The following is a 20321-nucleotide window of genomic DNA, read 5'->3' as shown; positions in this document are numbered from 1 at the left end:
GAATCCCCCAGTAGAAGTGACCAGGAGGAGGGCCTGGGAGATCTGGTGCAGGATGGTTGTTGTGGGGAGGGCCAAGGACCACATACCCTGTGATTTGCCAGAAGCCGGCCCTGGGAGGTGAGGAGGAGGAGTGTGGTGTTCTTGGGGTGTGAAGGGAGGAGGAATTCAGGGGAAGCTGCTAAGGATCCTAGGCTGCTCCCAGTGGGAACCCTGGGGTGGGCCAGGAGGCTGAGGGTGAGGACTTTTCAGGGGAGGGTCTGCAGGGGCCCGACTTGAGAGCAAGGGCTCATCCCACCCACACTCTGATGTCACAGAGTGTCATTCCCTAGATTGGCACATTCCTTGGTCACCTGCTGATGCTGCATCTGCTGATGGGTGATAATCTCGAGGTGGGTGCACCTGAGGACCAGGCATTGAGAACCAGGATCCTGAGCCTTGGGATGTGGGAGCCCCTGAACTGAGCTCTGAGCTCTCAGCACTTGGCACATCTCTCCTGAGAGCCTCACAGCCGCCTTTGGGAGCTGGGGCATCAGGCACATCTTAGGGATGAGTGAACAGAGTTTCCACCTGAGACACCCATTCCGGTTCCCCAGGCTGGGGAAGCTCAGAGCTGCTTGACGGCACAGCTGCGTGAGGTTTTATCTGAGCTGGACTCAGCCTCTCCCTCCCATGCTGCCTGTGGAGGGACAGAGGATTCGGGCCCCTCCAAGTCAGGCAGCACATAAGTGGCTGAGCAGTCCCCTCTGCCTGAGGCCTCAGCCTCCAAGTCTGTCATCAGAGAGGGTTGTGCTGCCAGGTCCCTTAGCCTCTCCCCCATGTCCTCCTTCTCTGGAGCCCAGAGCCAGGCCTAGGTGCAAGTCCTGTTTTCTCTGCATGCCCGGCCCCCTCTGGGGACCTGGCAGTAGTGCAACTTGAGAAGGGGTGGGCCTAGGGGTCTAGTCAGGCTAGAGGGCTCTGTCTGATGGACTCTGGCTCTGTGCCTTCCAGGGGAATGAGATCAACCTGAGAAGAGGACTGAAGTGAACAGCTGCCGCACCCCCTTCAGGGGAGGGGAAGGAGGAGGAATTCAGAGACCCTCTGGGCAGAACAGTCCCTGGCTCCACCCCCTGTATCTTACATTGAGTGGAAGAGTTTGATAACAGAGAAGTGGGAGACCCATCCAGTTGGCAGGTGGGTTGAGGGGAGGATGGCATCAAGGAAAAAGTCCTGGAGGAGGCGCTGCTTATTCCCATTCTGAGAACAGGTAAAACCTGGTAGGAACTGGAGGGAAGGACAGTTCCCAGGACTGGTCCCTGCCCCACCCCTGACACCCGACAAGGCCCATGCAGCATCCCTCACCCAGGCCCTAACTGCAGCCTCTCCTTCCCTCTGGTCCCAGGAATACCCAGTCATGAGGGAGATCTTGCTGCTCCAGGTGGCCACAAAGAATTACAACCTAGAGCCCGAGGAGCGATTTGGGGTCTGGCTCCAGGACATGGAGCTGCTCAACGAGAATGCTAGGTGAGGCCGGGCAGGAATTGGGTGAGGGCAGGGGTGGACTCTCCCTGTTGGTCAGTCCAGAGATCCTGTCTCCATGGCCCCCCACTCAGCCCCAGGCCTTATTGCATGGCTACCTCTGGGACACTCAGACTCCAGCTGCTGGGCAGGCAGTGGGGGACACCTGAGGTGTGGTTTCTCTTAGGTTCACAGGAGCTTCTCTGTCCTGGAGCTACAGCCTGTCCTGCCAGCTGGACCCCCAGACCTAGTTGGCCAGCAGAATACTCAAGGCCAAGAAGAACCCGCCATCAACAAGTTCAGGGGTGAGTGAGTGTCTGGGTCGGGGTGACTGACTCATCGGGGTTCAGTAAGGCTTCGGGCTAAGCATGGTCTTGGATAGTCGAACAGCTGGCAATGGGATCCCAGCTGCACTACTGAGCAGTCCTGTGACTGGAGTGACTCTCTTCAGCTTCCTGAGACTCTGTTTCCTCCTCTGTGAAATAGGTGATACTAAATGATCGCTCGCGTGGCAGGGACAAATGGGATACTGGTGGCTGACAGCACTGAGCACACGGTCTGAAGCACCCAGCGCAGTGGGGACAGGGTGGGGGCCATGATTTTTCCAGGCCACCAAGGTAACCCGACTCTTCTACTCAGTCCCCAGGCCCCAACACTGAGCCCCGTACCAGTGGCCGATCACAGCCCCATCCTCAGCAGCGGGGACACAGCTGGGAGGCTTGGGATGCACTGGGCCAACTCCTCCCTCCTGACGGGAAGGGGAGCATTGTAAGCTGATTCCTGTGACCCATGACGCCAAGAGAGAGGGGACACACCCACCTCAGCTCCCTGACATCTCTACCCCAGCAACTAAGCACCCAGTGGGGAGGCACAGAAGTTATTTGTTGTAAACAATAAATGCCATATTTGAATATTATATTAAAGTCCTGTTCCCTTTACAGCCTGGGAGTTGTGGTGTGGTTCTGTAGCTTTCTGTAGGCATGTAAGTGAGGCACTGAATCTCACATTTCTCCTTGAATCACGAACTCTTCCGGGTCATCATCTTATTGTATGTGGGAGAAGGGAGAAGGGCCAGCCCCTTCCCTGGCTAGTGGGGACACCCCTAAATCCCCCTAATTCCGAAGAATAGTTCATTTCAGTATCATTCAGCTCCTCCAAGAGCAGACGTGTCCCCCCGCCCATTCTCTTGGGATTTAAATGTTGAAGGTACTTTCACAGGCAGAGCAACAACCACTGAAATGTGGGTGTCTTTAAAACAGCACTACCCAGGACCATGTCGTGCCACAGGCAGGGGCTGCCTTTCTACATTCTTGAGGAACAGGGAACATTTTCTGCTTCTCTTGTTGAGATTTCTTTTGACTAAATTTTAAGAACTTGTAGTTTTCTAGTTCAATCTCTGGAATTGCATCAGCTCTAAGTGGGGAAAACAATGTAAAAAGATCAAAACGTGCACTTGGAGAGGAGAAGGCCAAAGGAAGCTCATTTGCAAATGGACTAAAGGCAGGAAGGACCTCGCTCCTGAGGTCCCTCTAGGGGCTCCGTGTTCACCCCTGACCTAGATTTGAATCCTGCTGTGATCCTTGTCCAAGACTCTGAATTCCTTTTCCTGCTTCTTTTGTATCCAGGCGGAAAGATTTGTGATGCAGCTTTTAAGGCTACTGCTGGGCCTCATTCCATAAACATGACTGCTCCCTGTCAACTAGGATCTTCAGCACCCCTGCCTTCCTTAAGCAATTTCCTTTAGGGCAGAAATTCCCTAGAAGGTCCCAAGCCTCCTCTCTGTCTTGGCCAGAGGATCCCCGGTGAGCTCTACTTTGCCAGTATAAGGGACCATAATCCTGGCCAGTGAGTGACCCCACACTGTCCCTTGCTGTCCAAGGTGACATCTGAGCCCGTGTCGTTCTTAGGTCCATGATCTTGGACAATCCTCCAGTTTACACACTAAGTGTTGGTGTTACCAACTCATCCAAATGGGGCAATTGGGCCCGAGCCCTTAAACTGTGTCACCCCTGGGTGGTTGTGTTTTTTCCCCAATCCTGTGCTGTGGTTATATTACCACAATCTCCTGGGGTGTGAAGACTGTTTGGAGCTTTGAAAAAGGAGGTATGACAGGGGTGTGGGGGGCTCCAGCAGGGAATGCCACGGAACTGATGATCCATGGACATGCATGAACACAGCCTTACCAATTAAAATACTGAAATGCTTCCCATCTGGTGGTGAACAGACACTATTCTGAGATAACACAGAGAACCCACCCCATGACTAGGAGATTTCAAATGGTTACCAAGTGGCATTTTGAACCTCATCCCTTGGGAACACCCTGTAAGACAAGGGACAGATGAATCGCTTCGCACTTGTGAATTGTCCCCTCCTTTCTGATGGCTGCATGTGTCACCCAGACACACAGGCTGCAGTCTGACAGGGAAGCCTTGTCAGGACAGCCAGAAGTTGAGGATGAACCCTGGTTCCCGTCATCTCAAGACCTTCCTGACATGGCACAGCCACCCAGGAAAGTGATTTGGTAATGGAAATACTGGGAAGGCCGTACTTTCCCTCCAAAGAGAAAGAGAAGTGTCAACAGTGAAAGCTTGATCCATCAAATAGACAATTAAATCCCAAAAAGCAGTGGTTTCTTTCAGCATTACTGATCCTGAAAAGATCTCTTTCGGTAATAGCACGATCCCCCAACTGCCATGTCCATTTTCATGAATCACATTTCCAACACATATGGATCTAAAAAACTGTGGGAAATCTGGTATTTCCTTAGATGCAACTCTGAATTGGCATGCAACAGAGAACAGAAAAATGGAGACCTAGAAGTAAATATCTAATTTGAGAACATAGACACAAAAGTGATTTGAAATAATATTTTGGAATCTATTGGAAAATTACACAAAAAGAATAACCCATTTTATGTAAGTTTTACTGTGACTGTGATGGGAAAAGCTGAATCATCCCGTGACGTTGATAACTGGCTGCTGACTTTAAAGTACAAATAAATATTGTACATAGTAAAGGAAAATGAGAAAACAGCATGAAAAAGGAAGATCTTTCTCTCTTCACCTGAAACTCAACCTCTCACCTCAGAAAGAAACCGCTATCTATATTTTCTATGTCAGCAGCAGAGTTTAATAAAAGAAAAGTATTGGTATATTTTAAAAGTTCAAGAGCTCAAAGCAAGGAAACATTAGGGACGCAGCCATGAGACGTCACTGAGGTGCCTGCTCCATTTCATCTGCTGTCAGGACGGCCTTCTTGGCCCCTCACTTTCTCTGCCTCGTTAGCAAGTCTGTCCGCAATCAGTGCTATCACCAGTATCGCTCCTGTGCTCTTCACTGCCCTTTCCTCCTTCCTGATACCTTCTTCAGTCGTCCGAAATTGTTGGCAGTTGAGCTGTGGAATGCCCATATAAGCTCCTGGAATCATCTCTGCCAAATCTGAAGACCAGCAGGAGTGTTCAAGGGACCTGGAATGCAGACCACCTGCGAGCACACCTGGCAGGGATTCACCTGTGTGACTAGGTGCTACTTTTTGCAATGCTTTGGCAAGATTGAAAGGACTTACGAGTTGTCCTGCACTGCTGCAGGCCTGGAGTCCTTGCGGTCTCTCGGCCCAGCAGATCTAGTGGGGCTGGTCCAAGGAATCCTCCCAGAGACCCGTCATTGCCAGGATGTGATGGGATTCTAGTCACCGTCCTCTTGAATATGTCACTGGACATCCTCAAAGGGATGGAGATGCTTAAACCAGGCTTTGGTTTGGACTGGTTTTCACAGTTATGCTGCTTCCTCTGCGAAGACGTGACTGTCATCCTTCTTATCATCCTTCTTTTCCTCTTACCCTACAAAAACCAATCATGAATGTGGGTCAAATGATAAAAGAATCCTGCCTTTTTAGGACAATTACCCTGGCTGTTTTTTACTTCCACCCTCCCATATCCTCTGGGGATAGATCTGACCTGTGTCCTGGGATGTCATCAGGCAGATTTGCATCAAGAACAGAAAGCTCAAGGTCAAAATTCAAAGCTACTCCAGATCATTTCTCCCCCTCCATCCTGTTAACACCCCCTCTTTTTTTGAATGTGATTCTATTCTCTTCTTGTCCTTGTCACTCTCAACCGCACAAGTCCTGGCACTCCCACTCAGGACAGTCAGTCCCCAGTCCTTTACTAAAACCCAAATCTTACCATTTCTGTGTTTTCTGTCTACTCATTTGCTTAATCCATTGACCACTTGGTGTTCATAGAGGTTAAATCAATAGTGATATTATCCACCACCCCGTTAACGACTTCCTCCAATCTCCCAGATATTCACATAATCCTAGTGGTTATGTTCAAAAGTAAATAATTCAGAAAACATATTCACCCACCACAAATTCCTGATCTCTCATATTTTTATTCAAACACTCATACAGTAGATACCTGTCCCTCAAGATCAGAAGTAAAGCCAGATCACCAATCCTCACCTTAATTTCCTCCTACACCTACCTAATCCTGGATTCTATGGACTACGATCACAATAATATCCTTGGAAATATAAAAAATTCCTTACCACTCATTTATTTTGTAAACCTCCAAACCCAGAAGATCCCGATTACCTGCCATGCCGCAGCTACTGCTGGTCTTATAACAAGCTGAAGAAAAAGCACGAAACATGACCTTTTGGTACCACTGTAAACACAAAACCGTCTGCATCAACTGGGAAGCACCCATAACCCCTGGAAATTTTGTTCTCCTTTTTTTCTGTTGGCTCAATAACAAAAAGACAAATCAATTTAAAATATGGACAAGAGACCACAATAGACTTTGTCCAATGAAGACATACAAGTGGCCAATAGGTGTATGAAAAGGTGTTTGGCATCGTTAACCATCAGGGAATGCAAATCAAAACCACAATGAGGTATCACTTCACACTTGTTAAGATGGCGATTATCAAAAAAACTAAAGATGACAAATATTGGTGAAGATGTGGAGAAAAGGAAACCTTGTGGGAATGTAAACTAGTACAGCCATTATGGAAAACAGTATGGAGGTTCCTCCAAAAATGAAAACTAGCATATGATCCAGCAATCCCACTTCTGGTGTATACCCACAGGAATTGAGATCAAGGTCTCAAAGAGATACTTGTACTCTAATGTTCATTCCAGCTAATTCACAATAGCGAAGATATGGAAGTAACCTAAATGTCATTGATGGATGAATGGATAAAGAAATGGAATATTCGTCAACCTTGAAAAAAGAAGGAATTCCTGCCATTTTTGACAATATGAGGGACCTAGAAGATATTATGCTAAGTGAAATAAGGCAGACAGAGAAAGACAAATACTTATATGTGGAATGTAAAATTGTCAAACTCATACAAGCAGAGGTTAGAATGGTGGTTGCCAGGGGCTGGAGGGATGGGGAAATGGGGAGCTGATTATCAAAGGATACAAAGTTTCAGTTATCAAGATAAATAAGTTCTGGAGATATAGGATATGGCGTAGTGCCTTCAGCTAACAAAACTCTATTGCATACTTCACATTTGTTACTTGAGTAGATACTAAGTGTTCTTACCACAGAATGGTAGTAATAAAGGAGGTGAGAGAAAACTTTGGAAGGTGATGAATATGTTTGTGGTCTTGATGGTGATGACAGTCTCAAGGGTGTATACTTATGTCCAAATTCATCAAGCTGTATATAGAAAAGTATGACACCATCGTTGATTCTTCTACACCTTGATATATGCCATGTCCTCATCACAAGAGAAAAATATTTGTAACTATGTATGGACGGATGTTAACTGGACTTATTGTGGTGATCATTTCAATATATACTCAAACATTGAATCATTATGTTGTACCCATGAAACTGATATAATGTTTTATGTCAACTTTACCTCAATAAAAAAAACCACAACAGACAAAACCATTTGAATATTGTAAATGAGTTCAGTGAATCCCTGAAAGTGCCCCATTCCCATATGAGAGTTAAAGGAAGCAGAGAGGATGAAGTAAATGGAAGAAAGTTGTATAAAACAGTATTCAAATTAAAATCATTTAAGTTGCTATCAGCTCCTTGTGGCAAAGTTTTGTGTGCACCAATCATCTTTCACATGTTTCCTGGAAATCATACTTTCAGATCCAACTGGGAACAGTTTCATCATTTGCTCTAATAAGACAATTTCATCTTAATAAATAAAACCAACAGCATCCCTTATGTATGAATAAAGTTAGTGAACTTTACAGAGAAAAGAGCATATTTGCACAATCTTAATAAAGGAAACAGAAGAACTGAATGATGATCAAGTCTCATTCAAGCTTATCTTTGAAAGTCAGTAAGACCAGGTTATCTTTTCAAGGATGTGTGTAGAGCTGTCAGCCTTGGAAGATAGAAATAGTGGCCTCCTCTGGAACAAAGGGCAGGCTTGCTTACTGCCCAGTATAATAAAAATAACACCCCCCCAGGGCAAAGGTTAGAAGACATCTTGCCCGTTATCAAATATTTGAGTTCCTTAGGCTCTGAGATCTTGCAACCCTCTGCATGTCACCTGGCCCTCTGTGTATCACCCTGTAGGAAGTGAGATTTAGTGAACCGGTGCAGATGATGATACTCTGGCCACTGCTATTGCTGTGTCATTGAGTCCTTTGTCTCTGACCCATGGGTCTCTTGTCTTTTGTCAGCATCTGCTAAACCATTGTAGGCTAACTTATTAGCTTGCAGGTAAGGTAAATTACCAGACCTTTCACAGTTCCCGACAAGCCCTTAAAGTAACTAGTAGTCTTAGGAACAGAGAGCTATCCAGAACAATATGCATGGATGGTCTTCATAGAAGACTTCATGCAACAAAAACTTTAATAAGTCTCTCTAATCTCCTTTATTTCTACCCCAAGTAGAAGGAGAGGCACCAAGCTATTACAGACCTAGGGCTTGTGTAAGCCACATGGAGACCTAGTGACCAGAAACTTCCCATGGGGAGCAAAGACAGATGGGCATATTTCCAAAATGGACCCATATGCCTCCCTATCATCCAAAAGACAGTACATTATCTTAATTTATGATGATTTGAGTCATTAAAATCTTGTGATGGGCCAATGATACACTAATAAGAGGAATGAGGCACATGGCAGTTGTAAGCAGATTAACACGCTTGGTGAATATCAAACGCTGAACTAAACGCAGTGTTCTAATCAATTATAAGGTACAACAAATTTAATAAGGTCAATTAAATGATATTTAATGGTATCCTTGATTATTACTCTGCAATAATGAACAAGAAACTCATGTAGATAACTACAATTGGTCTTACTTTAAAATATGGTAGTCAGGACTGTTTGAGATAAACTGGAGATAAGGAAGGGGAGAAATAGATAAAAGTTAGCTGCTCTGAAGCCACTGTCAAGACCCCTGGATCTACATGTAACCCAGGAGATCGAGGCAGACGGCTGTGTACCTAGATCCTCCTGCACTGTGGTTCTTAGGGATCTCACGGAGCTGAAGCAGCTTCCTGAATCGTGTTTACACGTCCATGTGTACAATACCCCTGACCATGGGGATGAACCACCATTCAATCATCCCTTACACACCCCCTAATTAACAATTAGATTTCAAAATCATTGTATCATTACATGATCATTTATTCCTCAAACCTGTGGCATGCCGAGCTAAAAGAAAATTAAATTTCAATGGTTTCTTTTCTTTGAAGGACCAAGATGTTCTTTCACACTTGGAATCCGGGTTAGAAGATAAATCCATCAAATCAATGGAAACAACTTAAGAAATGGACAGAGGGATACTTCATTCATATATACACAGTTTGCACTGTGGCAAAACTAGAGTTATAATTTTAAAAATTAGAATTTTTTGAAATTTTATAGATATTAAAGACTTTGTTCTGCTTATACTCCCTTTGGTTTACCAAAGCAAACTCACTCTTTAATGGCGTTTCTAGCATTGAGTGATAATAACATCAGCTTTTTTAAATTCTTATTTTTCCCAGCTCAAAGACCAAGGGCAGAGGTCATCAAGAGGTCAAGTCTAATCTACCTACAGATGTGGCAGGATCAACTATGGATGTTCAAGCCAGACATTGCCAGTAGAACCACATCTCTTCACCCATAGGTGAGATTTTACAAGTAATGACAGGGACTTAAGGATATCAAAGGAAATTCTCTATTAAGAACCAAAGTTCCTATCTTGGGTTCATTACTTTGAATTTTTGAACCAAATCATATATATCGATTGGACCATGTTCAATTCTATGATCTTTAGAAGACGCAGCCTATAGCTGAAGAGAAATAGATACAACACCAATATCTTACACTCTCTGAAGCACAACTGAGAGCTCCTGGAGTCAGAAGTTTTCAAGACAAGAAAAAGTCATCCTTCATTTTAACAGAAAGAGTAGAGGCTATTCAAAGATTCAACTTTAAATTGTGAACACGACTTGTTAGAATGTGATGGAGCAAGCATAATACCTTCTAAGTTTCATGATTTTTCTCCAGAATACTGAGATGGATGACCTTGAAGTGCAGCTTCCCCAGACATGTCGTTATTCAGTGACAAAATTAATTTCCCTATAAAATAATTACCATAAAATTGTTGCAAGTATATCATAGTCTCTGACTAAAAGGAAACAAAGCAAATCGAGCAGTTGAAAGCAGTGTAATAAATTCCACACAAGGATCTTATAGCAGCATTATGTATAATAGTGAAACTGGATGTAATCCCTTTGCTATCAAAGAAGATATAGACAGATCATGGTATGCCTATTCTTTGGAATACCTCTAAAACTTCTAAAAAAGTAAGTTAGAATGATGTGCACTGATAAGAAGAGAAGTCTATGATATGTGGTTTGGGAAACAACAAATTGAAAAACGATATAGTTATGTAATTTATGTTTAAAAAAAACTTTGTGTATTTACAAATTTATAGGAAATTTCCAGAAGAATAAGCCGCAACCTCTTAACAATAGTTCCTTCTGAGTAGGAGAGTGAGTTTTCAAGGAAGGGGATGAAAGGGGAATGTTTCACTTTACTCTACATAGATCAGTGCAATTTGACTTTTTTTACAGTGTGTACTTGTTTCATAATTAGAAAAATGAGTGATGTGACCGTTTGGTGCAGGGCAACAGTATGATGTTCACCAGTCTCTGTGCTGTATGTTATTGCACAGCATGGACTGTAGGAGAAAGCCCAGAGGAGCAATGAAGACAAAGAAGACATGACACCTGCAGAAAGTCAGTGGAGTATTTCTACGTAACAAACCTTCCACGTGAGTGACGGCCAGTATCTTCCACTGCTCCAGCTCTCGCCATGAACCTAGAACCTTCCCAGAGTAAGCTGGAGGACCACACCCCGCTAATCCACTCCCTGCCCGGAGCCTGTTTGTGCAGGGCGACTGCCATCAAGCAGACAATGGACTCAGGATGGGGCGTGTGCCTTTGGGGCGGCTGGCAGAGAGGCATAAAGTGGAACACCAGCTAGGTGCACACACCTGAGAGGCGGAGCTCCAGGTGGAGACACAAAATGTACCAAGAAACTGTGAAGTGAAGGAAGCTACTCCATCTCTCTGAGCTTCAGTGTCCCCCCTGTAATGTGTGGATCACAGTTCTACTTCACAGAGCTGTTGGGGAAGATACATAAAAGTTCCTGTGACAACAAGTGTCCACATTATTAACAAAGTCATATCCGACTTCAAAATAATCGATGAAAAGAATAATGTTAATGAGACCAAAGATGGGATGCTCAACTTCATAAGCAGCACCAGCAGCATGAGAATGAGAGGAGCTCCGAGAAAGCAGGGTTCTTCACAGCTCCACTGGAGACGATGAACACGGGCTACACCAGGATAAGTGGCTGTTGTACAGTGACTCGTGTAGTGAGGGTGGGTCCCTAAAGACACTGTGATATCCAGTTACACACAGTGGCTCCTAGGAAACAACTACAAAGCAATCAACTCAGCAGATAGGAATGGGAAGGGGGCGAGCATAGGAGGGTGAGAGCCACAAAATCTGACGGAAAACACTGAACCACGAGCGCTCAGCTCTGTCAACAGCTTCTGTGGTTGCACCAGGAGATCAAACGTCTGAGACAGCCATTGTGGGGACTGCTGGGAGCACAGTGGTCACTGCAGCCACACCCCAACAGCAGTTGCATTGGAGCACACAGACCCCGAGACTTTCCTCTCCATTAATCCTTGTTTCAAGATGATGAATATCCTCATGTTACAATGTCTCCTTCCAACCCTTGTGGATGAGTGTCATCAGAACCCCATGAAGAGGTCATAGGCAAAAGTAGGATGGAACACTGGGGGCTAGGGGAGCGGCGTTGCACCTGACAACACGGACTATCACCCAGGTCTATTGAACACGAGCGAAGAACCCGAAGATGTGGTCTAACGAGAATTCCCTGTCTTGCCACATTCAGAGACACTGCAGAGTTTCTCGTCTGTTCTTTAAAAAAATGTTAAAGAATTCGTGTCATTAATTCATAATGAGGCAAATTGTTCACATAGTGACAGGGTCCAGTTTCCATGACCAGCTTTTTCAGTTGTTTTGATAATATCCCACGTTGAGGAATCGGAAATGTAACCTATTGGGATGTGTAATATAAACAAGTACTTTTTTTCATGGAGATCAACACCCAAAGTTTTAGGGAGGACATAAATCTTGAAAGCTGCTAACCATTCTTCCACAGGTTTCAATAAGACTTTTAAGTTAATTTACCAATCTCAGGAAAAGATAACTTTTCAATTCAAATTTTTTTTTCTGCATTCAAGCATACAATAGAGCCAAGAGAATGAGCATAAAAAAATTAACAAGAAGGTCTTGCTTGCATTTCATCTTTTGCAAATAATCAGGATATTTTATGCTCTGTTCCTTTCACTGCTGTAATCAATTTTTAAAGACTACGTTACATCTGACTATCCCTGGGCATGTTTATCCTGGAACCTTGCCGGAATCCAAAGCAGAGATGTTAAACCTGATGGGTTTCAAATGCTGCCCAGGTACTGTCTACCATGAACATGCCTCTCCCAAAGCTGGACCACCGGTCTCTTCCTGAGGGATCAGAGTCATCACTTATGTCCCTGAGAGACTGGCCACTCAGGCCTGAGCTGAGATTAGGTGATCAAAATGAAGGGCATAATGCTTAAGCTATTCTCATCCTAACGATGCTGTTTTGGAGGCCTCTGCACTGGAATGGGTTAGCAAAAACGGCCTACTAGATACTTGCCTGGGAATTGTGTTGTTCTCCTCTGCCCTTAGCAGATCCTGGGGAAACCAACGATTAACCTCACGGATGCCTTAACTTCCACATCTGTGAAAAAGGCAAGCAACAGCCAATGTTACCACCTTGCAAAACTCCAAAGTTGTGCTTCCAAGAAGGACCACAAGGGCGAATTTCTCCCAAAAGCTGATGAAATGATGGCACTTTGGCTGGAGAAGGCAGAGGGCAGCAGGCAAAGTGGAAAGTTTCTGGGATGTCTAACCAGTTCCCATAAGCAGTTTAGAGAAGCACCTGGCCCTGGATTAGGTAGGAGGCTGTGGAAGGACCCACAGGTACACAGGGGGGAGGAGGAATCAAGCAAGGAGGGAGGCGGTGGGGAAGAGGCGCCAGTCTGGGCTTCAATTTTGGACAAAAGCAGTTGCACGCTGCAGGCCCGTGTCTTCCCATGCAGCTGCCACAGCCTCCTAACTCCCTGGTCCCTTTCGTCCCGTCACATCCCTCTGGGAATCATTCCACATGGAGCGGGTGCAGGACCTGAGTCCTGAGTCAACGGTTTGGCCCTCGGCCAAACTCACACCGCCCTGCTCCTCCCTCCAGGACCAGGCACAGCCCTGTGCCCAGAGCATCCTGGGCGTTCTAGTCCTGCAGCCCTACAGGTTGCCAGCTGGGAGCGGTTAAGAGAGAAAAGCTCCCAGCATGCACAGCTCGTGGCCCCAACTCTTGCCTTGTCCTTCGGCCCCTGGGCCCCACCCCTCTGCTTCTCCATCCCACCCTCTTCCCCACCTGTTCTCTATACCACGCCCAATCTCCATGCCCTGCCCACCCCCCAGAGTATGTGCAGTGTGGTTGGGCTGCATCCCTTGAGGCCGGTACTCAGGTAGGGGTGGGGCTCACCAGCCTGGCTATTGCTGAGGTTGCTTGCAGCCCTGGTGGAAGCCCCCCGGCCAGTATTTGAAATGTAAATTCAATATCTAAAATGGAAATATCGGGTGCCTGGGATCCTGGAATTTGCCTTTTCAATGCCACCTGTCCTACCATCCCTCCTATCTCCCCAGGCTGCCATGATTCTCCCTCTGGAACCCGTGGTCAGGGTCGCTGCAGATCCTCCCTTTGGACCCAATCTGCCTGAAGGGCCCCATACCTGATCAGGAGTCTTAGAAGGACTGCCTTGAGCCATGTCATAAAAAGGAGAAAACATCACATTGGACAGCCCCAATTCCTGCATTATACAGACAGGAAACTCAGGTGTACTGGTAAGTGACCCCTAAGCCACTTCAGGGGAACACATTCATGCCCCTTCTCCCACGCTGCACACAGGCTGGTTCACTGGACTTTCTTATCCCAGTGTGGACCTCTTGGCCTCGTTAACATAGGCAACAACACCAAAACTTCCCATTGGTCCTTCCCACAGTGTTAGGCAAGTTTGTGCAGGAAGGTAATATGCAATTTCTGCTCTACTATAGGGCTGGCTCCTTGGGAACTAGTTTTAATATCCCTGTTTAAATATACCCACAGAATCACAAAATTATTAAGCAAAATAATTTGTTGCTGTGTAGGGTTATGGTGATAATTCTCTGAAGTCGTTTTTCCATTTAGCTTTTCTGATTGACTCCAAATACTACAGCACCACATGCTTCTTAGACTGGTGGATGCACAGCTCCACTTCTTTCCAGGGAGAACACACAACAGCAGAATATCCGTGGCCTGACTTTCTGGGGCATTGGTATTACTACAAGATTTGGAAGAAGCAAAGTTAGGTCATTTCCAAGGTAAGGAATTAAAAACTTAACACTAAGATGAGGTGGGAAAGTCATATGCCATTAATAATTGTCAGTAATCTGTGCCTGAAATGTCAGACTTTCTCTGAGAAAGAACTCTGAGACCCTATTTCCCATTGTTTTAAATAGGAAAATTTAGAAGGCATAGCAAATCTATCGAAAAACTCTACCAATTTCCTAAGTCACAATATGGCACCTAGACATAAGTTACGAACATCGTGTCCTCCTCATTTTGTTCCTCATTCAACCCAGTCCCACATGTCTTGAGTGCATGCTGTGAACACAGCACTGTGCTAGGTGTCGAGGAGTTGGTGAGCATCGTGGTGGGGGTGGACCTTGCTGGAGAAAGATGACATCATAAAATCTCAAATCCATGCCACTTACAAAACTGAGGCAAAAATGGTAAGACCCAGGGGGCCATGCAAGGATGAGGGCATTAATAGATACTTGGGAGTATTAAAATCCATCTAATGTTGTCATGAGTGAATGTGTTTCACTTTAAAACAAAACACTGCTGTTATTCTGATACATTGAGTTAGTATCTTTGTGCAAATATGCAGGATTTAAAATGTTTATTGACATATAACATGTGTACAGAAATATATGCAGAGGTCATCCACGTAAATCACAAAGAATTATTACAAAGTGAACACACTTGTGTGACCAAGAACTAGCACCATCTTTACTCAGTCCCCTACAATCCCTTTTTCCTTATTTCCTCCCCAAAGGTAACTGATATCTTACCAGCGAACACTGTATGTCAAGATTGTCTTCTTATACAAGTGTTTTATTACAGAACAATTTAAACAATATACAAAATAAACAAAATAGCACAGTAGGCCCGTCACCCAGTTTCAACAACTACTAATCATCTGCCATTTTTGTTTCATCCACACTCCATCCCATTCCCACATCACTTTATTATTCTTTTAAGCCTTTGTGCGTGTGTGGTGAGTAAGATATATGCACACTGAAAGGCACAAATCTCAACCGTACAGTTTTGGCAAATAAACATGCCCATATAACTTGCATCCCTTTAAGAATAGGATATTTCCATCACCCCCAGAAAACTCCTTCCTGTTCCTTCCCAGGCAATTTTTTCCTTTCCCCAATGCAACCCCTGTTCTGGTTTATTCAGTATAGGTTCATCTTGGCTGAAATCATCCCATGTGTGTTGTTTTCTGTCCAGCTTGCCTCCCTCAGCACGAGGTTGATGAGTCTCTCTCAGCATGTGTGTGTCAGCGTTTGCTCCTCAGCACGGCTGAGGGCGTTCTGCTCTGTGGAGGTCCCAAAGTGTGCTCATCTTCCTCCTGGGGACGTGCAGGTCATCTCCTGCGAACAGTCTTGTAAAAACATTTTTTGGCATGCTGTTTAATTCTTTATTAGCATTTAAGTGACACACCTTTGCATTCTTACTGGGTGGTCCAGATTACAATATGCATCTATAAGATATCACAGCCTACCTAGACTTAATAGTTCACCAGTTTAATCAATGTAAAATATGGAAGCCTTGCTACAGAACAGTTCCATTTACCTCTGTCTGTCCTTTGTGCTATTGCTGTCATAAATTTTACATCTACTCATGTTATAAATCCCAAAATACAGTGTTATAATTTTTGCTTTAGATAGTCATAGGTATTTTAAAGAAATAAGTGGGGCTGGCCCCGTGGCTTAGTGGTTAAGTGCATGTGCTCCGCTGCTCGCGGCCTGGGTTCGGATCCCTGGCGCACACCGATGCACCACTTCTCCAGCCATGCTGAGGCCGTGTCCCACATACAGCAACTAGAAGGATATGCAGCTATGACATGCAACTATCTACTGGGGCTTTGGGGGGAAAATAAATAAATAAATAAATAAAATCATAAAAAAAGAAATAAGAGAAATAAGTTAAGTGTTTGGAAAGGAAATGCTTTGAGACTCTGCAAATGTACTGTTTCTTCTTCAAGTTTCATCCACAGTTTTTGCATTCTTCAGTCATTCTTTCCAACAGTAATTATTACTGTAGTGTTAAAGTGGCGATTTTCTATTTCATGCTATCTAGCGCTTTTATTATTTGGAATTCTGTGAGCAAGATTTCTCCCCCCCTTCCTTCTTCCTTTCTTTCTCTCATTCTCTCATTCTTTTTTTCCCCTTTTTTCTTTCTTCCTTCCCTTCCTTTCTTACTTAATCTTTTTTATATCAGTATAGCCTCGTGGATATTTATTTTATTCTCTGAGTAATTATCCAATGCTACCCTTATTTATTTTGTTGCTTACAGTTTTCCAGCTTGAGTCATTGGAAAGTCTTTCAGATTGATTCCTTTTGACAAGTCCCATCATTTTCTGTGTGTATTTTTTTTTTGAAAGCAGTTTCCTACTTTCTGGCACTACAAGATGATCCAGGCTTATCTTGTATTTTCCATCTCCATCCCTAGAATTAGCCATTTCTCCAAGAAAATCTGCTCTATTTTATTGGAGAATGATATTTAGAAAACAAGATCTGGGAGCTAGGTGTGCTCATTAATACTAGAGTGTCACTGCTTCTAGACCCTCTCAGCAGAGCTTAGAAATGTATGTATGAATATAAACTCAGGTAGACACATCTGTCTATCGATCTATCCATCTACATATCAATCTATCTATTTGGATAGATATATTAAAAGAGACATGGATTCATACTGATACTTCGAACTCCAATCCAGCACCACAGAGTTAATTCTAGCATTCTCCTTTTGTTTATTTGTAACTTCTTTCATCAACAGTGAGAAACTTAACTCCAGTTAGCTACAATATATTTACTGTGTCAACTAGTTTCAGAATTGCTAATCCATACCCTTATGAAAAACAAATTTCCCACCTAGAGTACAGTGTTTGTGTCCAGTACTTTAGTTCTACAGTATCCCATCAAATCACTGTCTTCCAAAGTAACTTAGGTCAGGACCTTTCATCCCCACCCCTTCTGTATGATTAGGTCACATGCTTGTAATACAGTGAGATTCATTTGTCACTGCATTCCATCTGAGTTCCCCAGCATCCTGATTGATTTTTAAAATTTGCAGAGTAAAATTCACTCTTTGCGGTGTACAGTTCTATGGGTTTTGACTTTATGGTCATGCATCCATATCCACATACCATACAGAGCTGTGTTTTTCACCCACAAAGATCTCTCATGCTATCCCTTTGTATTCAACCCCTTCCCCTACTCCATCCCTTGGCAACCACTGATCATTTTTCATCTCTGTAATTCTGCCTTTTCTAGAAAGTCATATAAATTGAATCATATACTATACAGCCTTTTGAATCTGACTTCCTTTACTTAGAGAAATGCATCCAAGATTCATCCATGTTGTTGTGTGAATCAAGAGTTTATCCTGGGGCCGGCCCCGTGGCCTAGCGGTTGAGTGCGTGTGCTCCCCTACTGGCGGCCCAGGTTCGGATCCAGGGCACACACTGACACATCCCTTCTCTGGCCATGCTGAGGCCGTGTCCCACATACAGCAACTAGAAGGGTGTGTTATTATGACATACAACTATCTATTGTGGCTTTGGGGGGAAAAAGGAGGAGGATTGGCAATGGATGTTAGCTCAGGGCTTATCTTTCTCACACACACAAAAAAAGAGTTTATCCTTTTTATTGCCAAGTAGTATTCTAATGTACCGATGCATCACAGTTTCTTTCTCCAGTCACCTGACGAAGGACATTTAGTTTATTTCCAGCTTCTGGCAATTATGAATAAAATGGCTATAAAGATTCCTACAAAGATTTTTGTTTAAACATTAGTTTTCAATTTTCATCAGTAAATACTTAGGAGTGGGATATCTGAGTCATATAATAAGTGTATGTTTAGCTTTATGAGAACCTGCTCAACTGTTTTCTGAATGCAACTATCATGTTGTATTCCCAGTTCTAATTGCTCCTACTCCTCACCCACCTCCTCATGTGGTATTTGCAATTTTATTTTTTATTTCAGGCACCTAATAGGCGTGCAGTATCTTATTGTGGCTTCTGCTTCATTTTTGAAAGTGAGTTCTGTTAAATATAGAATCTTGTGTTGACTTTTGGGTTTTCTTTCTGCACTTGAAAGATGTCATTTTGTTGTTGAGTTGTCTCTTTTGTTTTTGATAATATATCATCCATCATTCACCTTATTTCTCCCTGTATGTAATGTCTTCCCTTGTATATATGTATTTCCCTGACTGCTTTCAAGATTTTCTTTTTATCTTTGGATTTTAGTAGCTTGACTATCATGTACCTGAGTATGCTTTAATTTTACATTTTATTTTGTGGGTTTGCTGACTTTCTTGGATCTAAAATTTTAGATTTTCCACCAAATTTTGGAAGTTTTATGCTATTACTTATTGATTTGCCTTTCTGCCTCATTTAATTTTTCTGTGTTTCTACTCTGTGCTGGGGACTCAATCATCTCACAGGTCATAAGGCTCTCTTCATTTTTCTTCAAAATTTTTACATTCTTTTCTTCAGACTGGATAATTTCTATTGCTGTATCTTCATGTTTTTTCTACTGTTTCTAATCTCCTGGTAAACTCAAAAGTATTTATTTTATTTCATCTTCCTATTTGGTTCTTTTGTGTAATTTCCACTTCTCTGCTGAGTTCCCACATCTGTTCATTCATTATGGGAATATTTTTCTTTACCACCATGATCATGTTTATAATAGCTGCTTTCGTATTCTTGACTGCTAATTGCAACACATTGGGGAGAGTTTCTACTGCCTGCTTTTGGTCACATATGGATTACATTTTCCAGTTTCTTCAAATCTCATGCTTCTTTTAAATTGTGTACTGGAAATCATGAAAGATAGGTATAGAGGCTCTGGATTGTATTGTATTTCTTTGAAGAGTGTTGTTACTCTTCTAACAGGGTATCAACTTGGCTGGACTCAAATTCCAATCCTATCTCCTTTACAGTGGGCATAGCTGAAATCCTCAGTCAGTTCTTTCATCTTCCAACTGCTGTTTTTACACTAGGCCTTCTGGGGCCTACCCTGTATGTGTGTTGTTCAAAGATCTGCCAATTTCGTGTGAGTAGGGGAGAGACTTACATATATATTTTGCGATTTTGCTCTTTGTGTCTCCCTCCCTTCCAGAATTTCTCCCCTAACTTTCCAGCTACTCTGCCAGCCCAAAAATACATCCTCTAACATTACAAGTAAGACTGTAGTTTTTCCCCTGTCTAGGCCATGTACAGATTTTGGAATGCTTTGAGGCAAAAGACTCAAGCTTGCAAATATCTCCTGGTGCAGTTCCCATCATTTAAGGGAAGATTCCCTCTCAGTTCAGCTTGCTTTTGGAAGTGATTTGAACATACACACATATACACATTTATTATATGTGTTTTACATATAGCTACATGAGTCTGTATAAATATATATAATATTTTGTGCAGATTTTATCATTGTTATCTGTGAGAGTGTTAGTTCAACAAGCTACTCCACCATTAGTAGAAGCCAGACCTCGGTTTTGTTTCTTTTTTGGATTTTATATAAATGGAATTATAAAATATATAGCCTTTTGAATATAATTACTTTTATGCAGCATTATGTTTGTGATATTCATCCATGCTATTGCATGTAGCTAGTGTTTGTTCATTTGTTGAAAATAATTAATTTTTAATGGTCATAAAATATGCAGAACATAAAATTGTAACCATTTATAGGTGTACAGTTCAGCGACATTCAATACCTTCACATAATTGTGTAGCCATAACCTCCAACCATCCACAGAACTATTTTTACCTTGCACTGAATCTTTGTGCCCATTAAGCAACAACTCCCTCTTATCCCTCCCTCTTACCTCTGGGAACCACCATTCTCCTTTCTATTCCTATAAATTTGACTACTCTAATTAC

At 43.4% G+C, this 20321-nt stretch overlaps 2 long non-coding RNA genes across 3 annotated transcripts; one reads left to right on the top strand and one right to left on the bottom strand.

Moving 5' to 3' along the window:
• The first annotated feature begins 1735 nt into the window (after window positions 1-1735).
• LOC147911429 (uncharacterized) lies at window positions 1736-10734 on the top strand. 2 transcript variants are annotated; one of them, XR_015551200.1, is made up of 3 exons: window positions 1742-1799; window positions 9468-9589; window positions 10643-10734. It is a non-coding gene; the product is annotated as an uncharacterized LOC147911429 (long non-coding RNA). The 2 variants fall into 2 exon arrangements; XR_015551199.1 differs by lacking the exons at window positions 9468-9589; window positions 10643-10734 and adding an exon at window positions 2134-2434 and having other exon boundaries at window positions 1736-1799.
• LOC147911430 (uncharacterized) lies at window positions 4357-10010 on the bottom strand. Its single transcript, XR_015551198.1, has 3 exons — window positions 9946-10010; window positions 6042-6123; window positions 4357-5332 (listed from the first exon to the last, which is right to left on the bottom strand). It is a non-coding gene; the product is annotated as an uncharacterized LOC147911430 (long non-coding RNA).
• Window positions 10735-20321: the final 9587 nt, after the last annotated feature.

This window comes from Ceratotherium simum, unplaced genomic scaffold, assembly GCF_057802395.1.
Source record: "Ceratotherium simum simum isolate JZ-2026a unplaced genomic scaffold, ASM5780239v1 HiC_scaffold_43, whole genome shotgun sequence".
Taxonomy (NCBI): Eukaryota; Metazoa; Chordata; class Mammalia; order Perissodactyla; family Rhinocerotidae; genus Ceratotherium; species Ceratotherium simum.
Note: the sequence above shows the minus strand (reverse complement) of the source record. Positions and strands in the feature narration are given on the sequence as shown.